Below are 12,890 nucleotides of genomic sequence, written 5' to 3' on the forward strand. Positions count from 1 at the left end.
CCACCATGCCCCAAGATTCTCACTCCTCATTTCTTGATACACTAGAAAATATTAGGGTACAACTTAACACCCTAATAATGGGCGATTTCAACTACCCCACCATTAACTGGGAAAACTACTCATGTACCAACTCTTTTGCTCAAACGTTTTCTGGAATTCATAAATTCCAACACCTTGGATCAACTTATCCACACCCCCATCAGAGGCAGCAATATCCTAGACCTGGTCATTATCAACATGGGCAACCAGTGTTCCATACCAGAGATCAATTCCTTGTTGGTCAGATCTGACCACAAGCTAATCACCCTAGACATCCACATCCTGCCCCCACCCTCATTAGGGAAACTACTGTAAAAAATTTCTGCAAAGCCGACTTCACGCTTCTTAAGACAGAAATGGCAAACTTCACGACACCCATGCAGACAGACAATAGAGGTATGACTGCTGAATCCTACACAAATCCACTTTATAAGCACTTACATAAGTGTATGGATCATGCAATCCCTAACAGAATCAAGATGCTATCCTCCAATCTGGTGGTCCCCTGCCATAAACAAACTCTACAACAGAAGAAAGAAACTGTTGCAAAAAAAAAAAAAAAATCCCATGATTGGAGGAACTCCCTGGTCAGCCTCAGTAAGAAGCTGAGATCCCTCAAAAAATCCTCGAAAGCTAGTTACGAAAACAAAATCGCCACTGATTCTAAAGACAACCACAAGGCATTCTATAGCTATGTCAAGAATCTCAATGGCAACACTCAGATCTGCTCTGAGTTACAGCACAATAGCACTAAATATACAGAACCAACTGATATTGCCAACATCCTGGCAGATAGGTTCAGTGTTAACTTTACCCCCCTCACCTCTAAAGGGCCCATCTCTATACCAAAAGAATGAAAAGTTCCTGTAATCACAGGTGCACAGGTCAAAAACACACTCTCCAAAGCCAAGAACGCAGCATCCATGAGACCTGACAACATCTCAGGCTGCATTCTACATGAACTACAGAATGAACTGGCACCCCACCTAAGTACCTTGTTCAATCCTAGCCTCACCTCAGGCTTTGTGCCCACTGAATGGCTCACAGAGATGGTTATCCCACTCCACAAAGGGGAAGCCACCATGTACCCCAGGAACTACCGCCCTATTAGCCTGACGAGCCTGGTCTGCAAGGCTATGGAATGTATCATCATGGAACTTATAAACAATGACACTGGTAATCTCCAAACTCTGGACCCCACCCAGTTCGGGTTTGTAAAAGGCACATCATGTCTCCTAAACCTGATAGACTTCTTTGAAGCAGTCACCAAAGCCATAGATGAGGGTAATGTGGTTCACACAGCCTATCTAGATCTCGCAAGGCTTTTGACAACATTCCCCACTCTGGAATTATAGATAAACTCACTAAACTAGGTATAAATCCCTATGTCACAAGATGGGTTGCCAACTGGCTCACTGACAGAACCCACACTGTGAAAGTAGCAGACTCCAAATCTGACTTCAGACCAGTGACAAGTGGAGTACCACAGGGTTCAGTCCTGGGTCCTCTCCTGTTTGGTATCTACTTCTCTGAAGTACAGGCTAACACAGAAGGTCTTTGTCTAATGAAGTTCACAGATGACTGCAAACTAGGAGCCATAACAGAAATTCCTAATGATGTGGACATCCTACAAAAGGGCCTCACTGAGACAGGTGCCTGTTCTCAAAGTCATGGCCTCAAGCTCAATGCCAAGAAGTGCATTGTCATCCCTTTTGGTAAAAACTCTGTACCCATGAACTACCACATAGGTGGTAGTCTACTTAACACCAAAAGGGTGATAAGAGACCTTGGGGCACAGGTGGACAGTAGTCTATCCTTTGATAATCACATCACCACAGTAGTCAGGAAATCATTCGATGTGGCACACCTCATCACAAAAGGTTTCTCATCCAGGAAAAAAGAGGTCATTGTTCTCCTCTACTTGGCACTCATTAGACCTATTATAGAATACAGCACCCATTTTGGTATGTACCTCACAAGACATCTACAACAACTGGAAAGGCTGCAGAAATACCTCACAAAGATGATTACCAGCCTCAAATAGATGCCCTACTCAGACCGTCTCAAAAAACTCCAGCTTTACTCTGTTGCATATCGCCTACTCAGAGGCGATCTCTGCCTAACATACAAAGCTATGTCAAACCCAGAGCTGTTTGACATGCAACACTTAAAGAAATCCCAATCCCTCCAAGCTACATGCTCTAGGGACCTAAACCTTGTCACCACAATAAACAGAACATGCTGGAGGGAATGGGATAGATTCCTGTCCCAGAGACTTTCCATACTCTGGAACAAACTACCTATCTATATCAAACAAAGATCCTCATTAGCACTCTTCAAGAAAAATCTTGATGATTGGATGGGAGATAGGAAATTCATCCCTGGGATCACTTCTGTGGCTCTGCTCGACAAGGGGACAGGAAAATAATTTTCTTGGGTGGCGAAAGCCAGGGTACCTTTTTGGCTAGGCTAATATAGGCCCTAGGGCCAATAGCCTAGTACCTACCTATGAACCTATGAAAACTAAGCTTGAAAGCCCTGCCTTTGTTCAGACTCCAGTTTACACTATTTATCTGAGGTGTGATGCTGGCAATCTGTAACTGATAAGGCACATTTATATGTCATTGTTTTCTTAATTGCTTTGTTGCTGGGTTAACTGACCTAACCTAATTATTGTGACACTCTTAGTAGCTATTGTGATGTGACAGATGTGTCTATTCTTGGATTACAGGAAAGGAAAAACACTTTTTGGGTGGAAAAACTTCACTTTTGGGTGGAGTTCTCCTTTAAAAACATTTGCTTGTACACATCCATAATACATTGCCAGAGTTTATAGCCACTCATTTGCTTTTACTGTTAGACTCAGATATTTAAAAAATATTCAAACACACTGGAAGTTAAATGTTTCAGTGTTTTAAACAACAGGGAATGTTGCTTTTGTGCTTCTTACCACTGTGACTAAAACTAGATCTGTTAATAGCAATAACATATTCTTAAAAATACTAGGTGGTCCTTATTTCCACAAGTGTCCTTTCCAGGTTATTCAGATCAAATTGCTCAATCTATGGTATAGAATGCTTTCCTCTTCTGTCTTATTATTATTATTATTATTATTATTATTATTATTATTATTGTTTTTTTGGGGGGGTGGGTGCAAAAGGCCAAACACTGTCCACCATTGCCTTCTTTTATATTGTTAGTGACACTGTCCATTGATTGGTCACTCTCTGCTATAGCAGTGCACAATTAAGGTAAGGCGGTTACCAAAAAATGACATGTGAATCTGAGAAGAAGCCTGATTATACCGAATCAGCATGTTAAAAGGAGATTAAACAGACAGTAGCATTATTGTACAAAATAAGTTGTGATGTTTAATGTAACTGGTTGAGGCTGTAACAAGTAGGCATAAATCCCTCTTACTGCCACCTGTTTGTTGTGTGCTGGACAAGGGGTTATGGTCTCCTGATCCACAGCACTGTCACAGATTGATATGTGCTGGTACTGGTTTAAATCCACACTACTGGCACTGAATACTATGCAAGGGCTGATTGCCCTTCAAAGCTTACTGTAAACGTGCACTGCTGTCTTGCACAACATTAATACCGGCTTCAACTAATGTCTAATATATAAGTAGGGTTACAGCTTCGGAGGAGCCCACCCTGTTCCCAGGCATTCTTTCTTCACAGCTGCATGTGATTCTTCCCTTGTTTGAAGTACATGACTAAGGTATTACCAAATGTAATTCCTCCTTTGAAGAAACCTCACTGTGTCAGGCCTTAGTCTGTGCTTTGAAGCATCTAACTGCACTATAAACTTCTGGCTATAGTCAGCAATACCTAGTACAAGGGATGATCAAGTCCTTCTTGATTTTCAAAAAAAAACTGGTCACAGTCTAGTGTCCAGATAATTTTACCAGACTTATTCTTTCAATTAAGATTTATATAAGGACTGTCTGGGTACTGCACTGAGAGACAAACCTTCTGTAAAAACTCTTTGGCCCAGAAAATGCTCCCACCTGCTTTTGACAATAGGATAAGTTATACCTTGATACCATCCACTTTTGCAGGCTCTGGCTACAATTTGCCACTTCTGACCTAGTGACCAATATATGTAATTTCTGTCATATGTACCTAACACTTGTTTGTCTTTATGATGACCCACTCCTGGACCAGTAATCAAGGAGGCTCAATCCTCACCAATGGCAACAATGGGGGGGGGGGGTAGGGGGTGTTCACTTAGAGGATGAGACGTACACACACAGTATTTTCAGATGCAGCTCCCTGCATCGTGTAATTTCCCTTAAGAGCATACAAGTCAGTCCAGGGCTGGTTCCTCTCTCTTTCTCCAGATCCCCAACAAGACTCCCCACTGGCACAGCTATAGAGTTGGGATCTCAGCTGGGTGACTAAGCCAAGACCTCCAGCACCCTCTCTGTCCAACCAGTGCTTCATGTCCCTGCCCAAGTACTTGGCACACACTCTTTGAGGTTTGACTACACACACACACACACACACACACACACACACACACACACACACACCTGGGAGACACTGGCACTGGTTTACAGACTATAAGATAGTTTTCACTACCACCAGTCAATCTTGCCAGCTACCTTAAGGCTCTTTGAATGATACCCAATATACTGAATGATATTAATATTAATACAAATGGTAGTTTGACCAAGAGCAAGGATATCAGGAGTGGCCCAGAGAGTGTCCAAATAAATATGCAAGTACTCTCAAAACTTAAATAGCTCTACAAAGATCAGCCACAATGAAAGGTTTAAATATATGTAATAATAAATAATAAAAGAACAAGACAATACTAAATATATATTCACAATGACATCAGAGTTCAAAACTACAGGAAATATTTAAAATAATACTGCAGTACAGGCTTAGACAAATAATGAAAAATATGTAAACTAAGCTTCACTATATTTCTGAATGTATCTAAGAGTATTGTTATACACTAAAACCTACTTAATTAGAGAAAGGTATATGTTGTGGTGAATGGTTCCTGTTGTTGTCAGGTCCAAGACAGAATGCAGAATGCTCTGTCTCACTAAGAGACTTCTCAAATTAATATCTAAAATATTGCTGCTGGGTTAGCTTGCAGAATTACATAATTTCTTGTCATCTGACTTCTAGTTCCCAGTCTGTACAACCATTGATGGCAGTTGGTAGCATTTATCATCTACTTGTAAAATGCATAGACAAGGGCTTTTGCTCAGATCTTTGGCAGATGCTGGAAGTCATAAAATAATTGCATCCTTTCATGCTTTCAAGACTAGTAATTAGTTCACCCTAAATACAATGCAGAAAGCTTCCTAGTACAGCCTTTGTGTCTCTCCTGCATTGAGAACTGAAAGATACCATCTTTTAAGGCCTAGCCTATAAAGTAATTTAATTTCAGATATGTTCTATAGTTTGCTGGACTGAGTTTATCCCTCCAATTTCATCTGTTAAGCATACACATTTAAACAGTTACAATAGTTCAGGTACATTTCTGTTCTCTTCCAGTAGGGCACACTGTGGTTACATTTTAAACACAGCACTTTACAAATACCTTTTCAACACAAACATCTGTACAGAGCAGTTTGATATACACATGACATACAGTTCTAACAGATTTGTAACACAAGCAGCTTATATAAATTAGCTTGATATTCACTAATGACATATAATTATTTACAAAATTCCAGCAAGGTGTGTGGCAGTATTTCCTTTCATCACAGTCTTAATAGTCAGCAAGACCCTTACTAGTCTGTTTGGCACCACTCTGATATGTCTCACGTGTTCCTGCCAGGACAGATTAAAAAAAAATAATAATATTAGCTACATAAGCAAGAACATAGCATATGCCTTTTCTTATAGTGTGATCTACCAGCCTGTGAAAAGTTGCTGGTGTATCTTTCACCCCAAATTACATTTTGGTGAATTCATACAACTCAGTTGGGGTGACAAACAGTAAGTACTCTCTTTCTATTTGAATAAAGTGCACCTGCCTATAGCTATTGGGTCAGGAGTGACCAGATCATTAACCTCACCACTTACTCTAAAACTTCAGCTCTCTTTGGCACAGTGTGCACATCTGCATTGGAGTAACTATTTTAGTTTCCTACAGTTTATACAAAACCTAGTGCTTTTTGATAACCATGCCCCTCAGTGAGACACTTGGACAGAAATATCCCTGGAATACTCCCACATTCAACGTCTTTTACCGTTCCTTCTGCATGGTTTGTATAGCATGATTGGCCATTTTGTATGGAGTTTGTTTGATTAGTCGCTGAGTTCCTTTGTCCACATGGTGCTTTGCTGCTAGGTAGACCTTGGGTCGGTGGTGAATATATTCCCAGAATGTTGGAGTACAACTTGGATTTCCTAAATCTCCATAGGGAATGGCTGCTGTTGCAACAATATTATCTCATTCACTGAACCATCAGTCTAGGCATCACTGAGAAGATCTACTACCAGGTCCACTCTGATTCCTTTTGTAAACCACTTTGTGTATTAGGTATCAGAATACCTCTGTCATGGCAGGACTTCATCATGAAAACATAACAGAACTTGTGTTTTTGCCTCCTGTGTGGAATTCCACTCTATAATTGATACTTATTCATCCACAACCCTTTTTTCCCATTTTTGCACATAGGGTCAGGGTATCTCATTAAATGTGGCAATAGACTACCTTTTTACAGTAGTGAATGGACCCTCCTAAGCTTCCTCCAGCTTATTATGTTGAACATGAATAAATATAATTACTTTTGGCCCAGAAATATACTCTCAGTCTGTAGCATTCCTGCCATACTAAAACTTTTGTTGCTGTTGTGCTTGTACTACGTAATCCTGTGCCAGTCCTATGAACTCCCTAAGCTTAGTCCAAAATACAGCACTTATTCCACAACAGACTCCTTATAAGCATCACATTTACCCCCGTCCTCTTCACAGATTAGGACTATGGCCAGGTCTCACCATATGACCATAAAGAAGCTCAAATGATGAAAAACTGTTGATCTTTGGGACACTTCTCTGCAAGGAGGAAATAGGTAGGCACTTGTCCCACTCCTGCTTAAAGTGGTCTGCAAATGCCTTCAACATTGTTTAGAGAGTAGTATTAGTGTTCCCCATTAACTAGATGTTTTTTGGTGATGGGGTAGTTTTTAACTGATTTACCCCATAGCACTTTCACAAACAACTCAGCAAGTCTGACATGAAGTTAGCTCTTCCATCTGTTAGTATTTCTCAGGGAAAACTCAAATTGCTGAAAACTTTTAATAGAGCATTCTCGTACCTGTGGTAATTAGGGTATCAAGAGCCACAAAATATCTATGCCTGCTGTCTGAAACAGTTCCTTAGTAACAGACGGAGGGATGCAAACAGCTTTACTTTTCTCTCCTGCCTTGTCATCCTTTTGACTTGTGTCACATGACTTGCAATATTTTTCATGTCATTTCCAAAACATGGCCAATACACATTTTGCATAAGCTTATTTTTGTACATTTTGTTCCCAAATGGCCAGCAAGAGAAATATAATGGGCAACAGACAGAAATCCTAATAGTAGGCCCTTGGACTACCAACTGCTTATCACTTCTCCATATAGCCATACTTCAGAAGTACATTCTCTGTACATTAAACACACTCCCTCTATCCTTGAGAATCAGGAGACCCCCTTCCCTTGTCCCATAAATTTCTGTAAGACGGGATCTGAGACTTGTGACTTTCCCAATTCTCTCTTTGTGATTTTCCCCAGTTCACCATCCACTGGAAGTCTAGCACATTTCAATAGCTGGGTCCAAGCTCATTGCTGTCTATTTCTATTCTCTAGAGGAAACAGCAAAAACCAACGGCAGACAAACAAAGTAGGCTGGTACTACAAACGTCATGTTTGTAGATATGAAGGCTGAAGCTAGGCAATGCTATCCACAGAAAGTAAACTGGTATTCCGTTTAAAAGTAAATTTTAATTTCTTCAAGGTTAAAAAGCAACAATAAAAGTCCCTTTTCTTTCACAAACGATAAGCGCTTTCAAATAATCTTCATCAGATCGTTAAGAGACATGGGATACCAATTCTGCTTATATAAAAAGTTACTTGAATAATTAACCAATGAAAACCCATATGTTTGCATTACATCCAATCAATTTTCATGTTTGCCCATCCTATTCAAAAACTATTAAAGCCAATAAAATTACCCTGTTGCTGACACACCTCCGTATTATTTAGGGGTAGAGTCATTTCCTTCATTGACGGCTTCCTATATTAAAATTAGCTGGAAGGGTGGTGAATAAAAAAACTAATCTCCCATCATCTTAACACTAAGATCCAATCACTCTCAAAGGCTGCTACAGCCTATGTCAAGATCCTTAAACTAAGATACTCTTGCTTCGGCCAATACTGAACTGCTTATTGCTGTGTAGGCAGTTTTAAGGAAGTAGCACTAACCAAGCTTGGTGGCCTTTCAGCTCGTACATTTACTATTATATAGTTCATAATATTAGCCTTACTTATGCCCATGCACGTACGATCCATAGATAATCTTATTTTATCTAAATCTGATACTTTACATTCTCATTAAATATAATCCGATGTTTAGTATGTTCAAAACAAGTGTCCTGGAGCTGATATCCTGTTGTGCTAAATACTAATTGGTCTCCTGTTTCCCTATCTTAGACTCAAAGGAGAAGCATTTCCCTAATCAGATGTTTATGCAATGGAATAACTCTTTTTAGTGCTTCTTAGCACATTTGGTTGCAGAAAGTTTTTAATGTCACATAGCAGTAAAAATTTATTTGAAGCTTAAAATGACATCAAATCAGATACGGTTCTGTCTTGAATTACGTTCAATCATTCTGCATACTCAACTCTCTGGTTTCAAAGATACTATAGCAAATGAAAATGCTTTATGCCCAATACACCTTCATATTGACCAATAGCAAGTTTCCTTGCATACAAAGCCAAAATTATATAAATCAAATATAATTACCATTTGGCTTATATAATCATAATTCTTCTTATTTTCATGATATTTTCAATGTAATTTATCTTGCATCTATGTATATATCTTCAATAATTGAGTTGGTTGTATATGCTATTGAATTCCAGGGGTGTGATGGACAATACTATAGCAGATGGGAATGCTGTATGCCCGGTACACATTCGTATCAGCCAGTAGCAGATCTCCTTGCAATCAGAGCCGAGATGAATAACATTTGACTTTTATCCTTGCAGTTCTCCTTATTCTCATATTGTTTCCAATATCAATAAATTTTGTTTGTGTGTGTATCTTCACTAAGTGGCTTTATGATGCACACTATCCAATTCCATAGGTACGATGAGCGGTACGAGGGTCCTACAACTGGTATACTCTGATATAAGCCTATAATAGGTTTCCTTGCTTCCTAGTATTTTTCATTCTTTGCCATCAAGTTCAGGTTGTTATACTCACTATAGAAGTTTGTTGTACATCATATAGTCTGATGTCAATCTATAATGGATCTGCTGATCTCCCAAATCAATTTCCAGAAAATGAGTACTAAGCAATGCAGATCGTCATTCAACACAAATACTGATAAATCTTTTTACTGATGTCTCAATGTCTCATATGCTAATAATTCTTTTTATTAATATCTCGATGTCATGTTTATCTTGCACTGATATGAGTAACGATGCTATAGTTGATTTTAAATCAGGAAGTGGTCTTAGTCATTTTGTACCTTTTGCCATTCTACTTAAAAGGGTACTATAACCAATGAAAGCACCCTATATCCAACACACCTCCATATCAGCCAATAGTAGGTCCCCTGGTCTTCAAAATGAGTTTCAAAGGAATAACACTATTTAGGCCAGGTTGTTGATCAGCTCGTAGGTTGACAATCCACTTTGTTTTCCTTAATTCCGTGAGGTTTTCAATATCACCCTTTCTTGGACCAATATGTACATTTTCAATGACTTTAAACAAGAATGAATGATTAGTATGCATACTGACATGTAAAGCCAATGCATTGTGAAGATCTTTGTTCACAATGTCCCTTTGATGTCTTAGTATACGTCTTTTAAACATTTGATTAGTTTTCCCCACATAATAGGACGAACATGATTTACATGTGGTCAAATAGACCACATTAGTCGTTGAGCACGTGGCTTTTACATTAAATATGTAACTTCTTTTTGACTTGGGTGCTCAAAAGAATTATTGCTATCTATTAAAGGACAGGCAGTACAATGTCCACACTTGAAGGTTCCTTTACGACCTATTACCTGATTCTTACTAATACCCTTCTTAGTACAAAGAAGTCTTTTTAAATTTTTCTTATTCTTGAAACCAAATTGCGGTCTATCGCCCACAATATGACATAATTGAGGGTCTTGTGTCAAGATAGGCCAAAATTGTCTTATAACACTTTGGATATGACGATTGTCTGTGCTGTAAGTTAACAATACTCTCATTTTTTCATTTTCATATGTTGATCTTATCCACTCTGTGGTTGTTGTAAATTTCAAATCATTGTCATTGTAACCTCTATCTTTCAAATTTTTCCACAGAAACTTATTTCCTTGTCTCGTGTAACTTCCTGGCTGTATCTTTTGTGAATCCTAGTAACTTCATTGTGCATAATATTTTTAGTATTTGATAGTGCACATCCCCTTTATAGTAAGAGAAACATAGTTAAAGGACAATTTGTAAGGGGTTCAAGGATGACATCAGGTGATAAGGACTTTGAAGAAGAATGCAAGACCCTCAAAAATATGTTTTTAGAACGGGGATACCCTATGAATTTTATAGAGAAGTTAAGGAAGGAGGTAGAGATGGGTAGGTCAGGTAGGTTTAGACCAATATTGGAAAGGGGTGAAGGTATTAACTTGGAAATGGACATACATACTAATGACACAATGAATAACAAAACTGAACAAGTCAATTATACGAGAAGTTTGGTAGTGGAATACAACAACTCCAATCTCAAATTGGGAGAAATTTTTAAAAATGAATGGAGTAAATTTAGCTCTTTAACAGACATTGAAGAAATAACCAAAAACTGAACCTAGAATAGTGTATAAAAACCCACCAAATTTAGGCAAAATTTTGGAAAGAAGTAGTGGAAAAACAAGAACAGGAAACAAAGGCAGGAATGGGACATATAGATGTGGCAGATGTCAACAGTGCCCATATATTATTAATAAGGAAGTAATATATGTCGAGAGCAGAGAGAGATGGATTAAAAGCAGAAAGCATTATAATTGTGAAAGCAAAGGGGTTGTTTATATCGCTATTTGTCAGAAATGCCAGTCGTTTTACATAGGTAAAACGGAACGTTGTTTGAAAAGGAGAATATATGAACACAACTATGACATTCTGAAAGCTAAGAACACAAATGCTTTATATAAACATACCACTATCTGTCGTGAATATAAGTTTCAATTTTTTGTTCTTGATCAAATTCTGCCAGATATTAGGGGTGGGTTATGGGAGGAAATTTTGGAAAGTAGGGAATTATGGTGGCAGGTTCATTTAGATTCTAATACTAGACCGGGAATGAATGATTTCCTAACCATAACACCCCTACTTAAAATAAGAGCTAATAAACTCTAGATTATTTGGTGTAATTATTACAAAAGTCACTAGAGGGCACCAACTCCTTACACACACCAGTCCCTAACTACATACATATATATAATAAGAAAGAAATGTTTTAAATGAGTTTTTAAAGAAATTTTTAGGAAAATTTGAAATTATTATTTATTATTGTATGTATATTTAAATAATTTATTATATATTTATTTATTTATTTGGTTAAATATTTACTTGTTTATTTATATACATAAGTATGTTTTTTAATCAGAGATGAACACTGTGACAGTTTTTATCATTGAGAGCAATTAATTCATGTATTAGATGCAGTCGTGCACATTACCCAGATGAGCATAAATATTCATGAGTGTCTGTATCCTGATAGGATGGTTTGAATTAATTAAGAAAGGTGATAGGATAAATTATATAAGTTGATTGACTTTATTTATTATATAAAGGTTGTAATTAATTAAATAGATTTGTCTGATGAAGTCCTTTGCACAAGGACGAAAACGCACATTGAATTCTTGTTGCAAGAGCGTTAACATTAGTTATCGATCGTTTTTATTTTTGTCTTGTTTTTATTAGCTTGTGAATAAACTGCTTGGACGGAGTTTCAACGTTTTCTGGCACTGGTTTCCTGACTTATTAATTTTTAGTAATATGCCTAGGATGCATACTGCTCTTAAGTAGGTAATGATTCCACCAAGTGTTTTTTCTATGTAATTCTGTATCCAATGTACCTACTTCATTGAGGATGATGTTAACATCTAGGAAGCTAACAGCTTCACTAGAATGATTAGCTGTAAATGTTAGAAAAGAGGTAGTAGAATCAAGATATATGTGAAATTGTGTAAACTGTTCTACATATCCTTTCCACAAAATAAATAAATCATCCACAAAACGTCCATAATACAAGATATTATCTTGCCAAGGATTGTTAGGGTGAAGAACATGTTGCATTTCCCAATCTACAAGCACTAGATTAGAATAACTATTGGCACAGGGGTTGCCCATGGCAACCCCCCCATTTCTACCAGAAGATCATGTCTCCATAGACGAAATAGTTGTTCTCCAATATTAATTCCAATAATGTGCAGATTTTATTAGCCTCTGCTGAAGTTTTCTTCAAGGACAGGATTCGTCTTATTGAGTCTATCCCAACATCATTTGGTATAGTGGTAAAAAGGTTATTCACATCGAGAGTAGTTAACAAAAGGTCTTGATGGTTGCTGATTCCTTCCGTGGTTGCTCTGATCTTGTTTAAGAAGTCATCAGTGTCTC

The sequence above is a fragment of the Protopterus annectens genome, chromosome 2.part0 (assembly GCF_019279795.1).
Source record: "Protopterus annectens isolate FY-2018-M chromosome 2.part0, PAN1.0, whole genome shotgun sequence".
Taxonomy (NCBI): Eukaryota; Metazoa; Chordata; order Ceratodontiformes; family Protopteridae; genus Protopterus; species Protopterus annectens.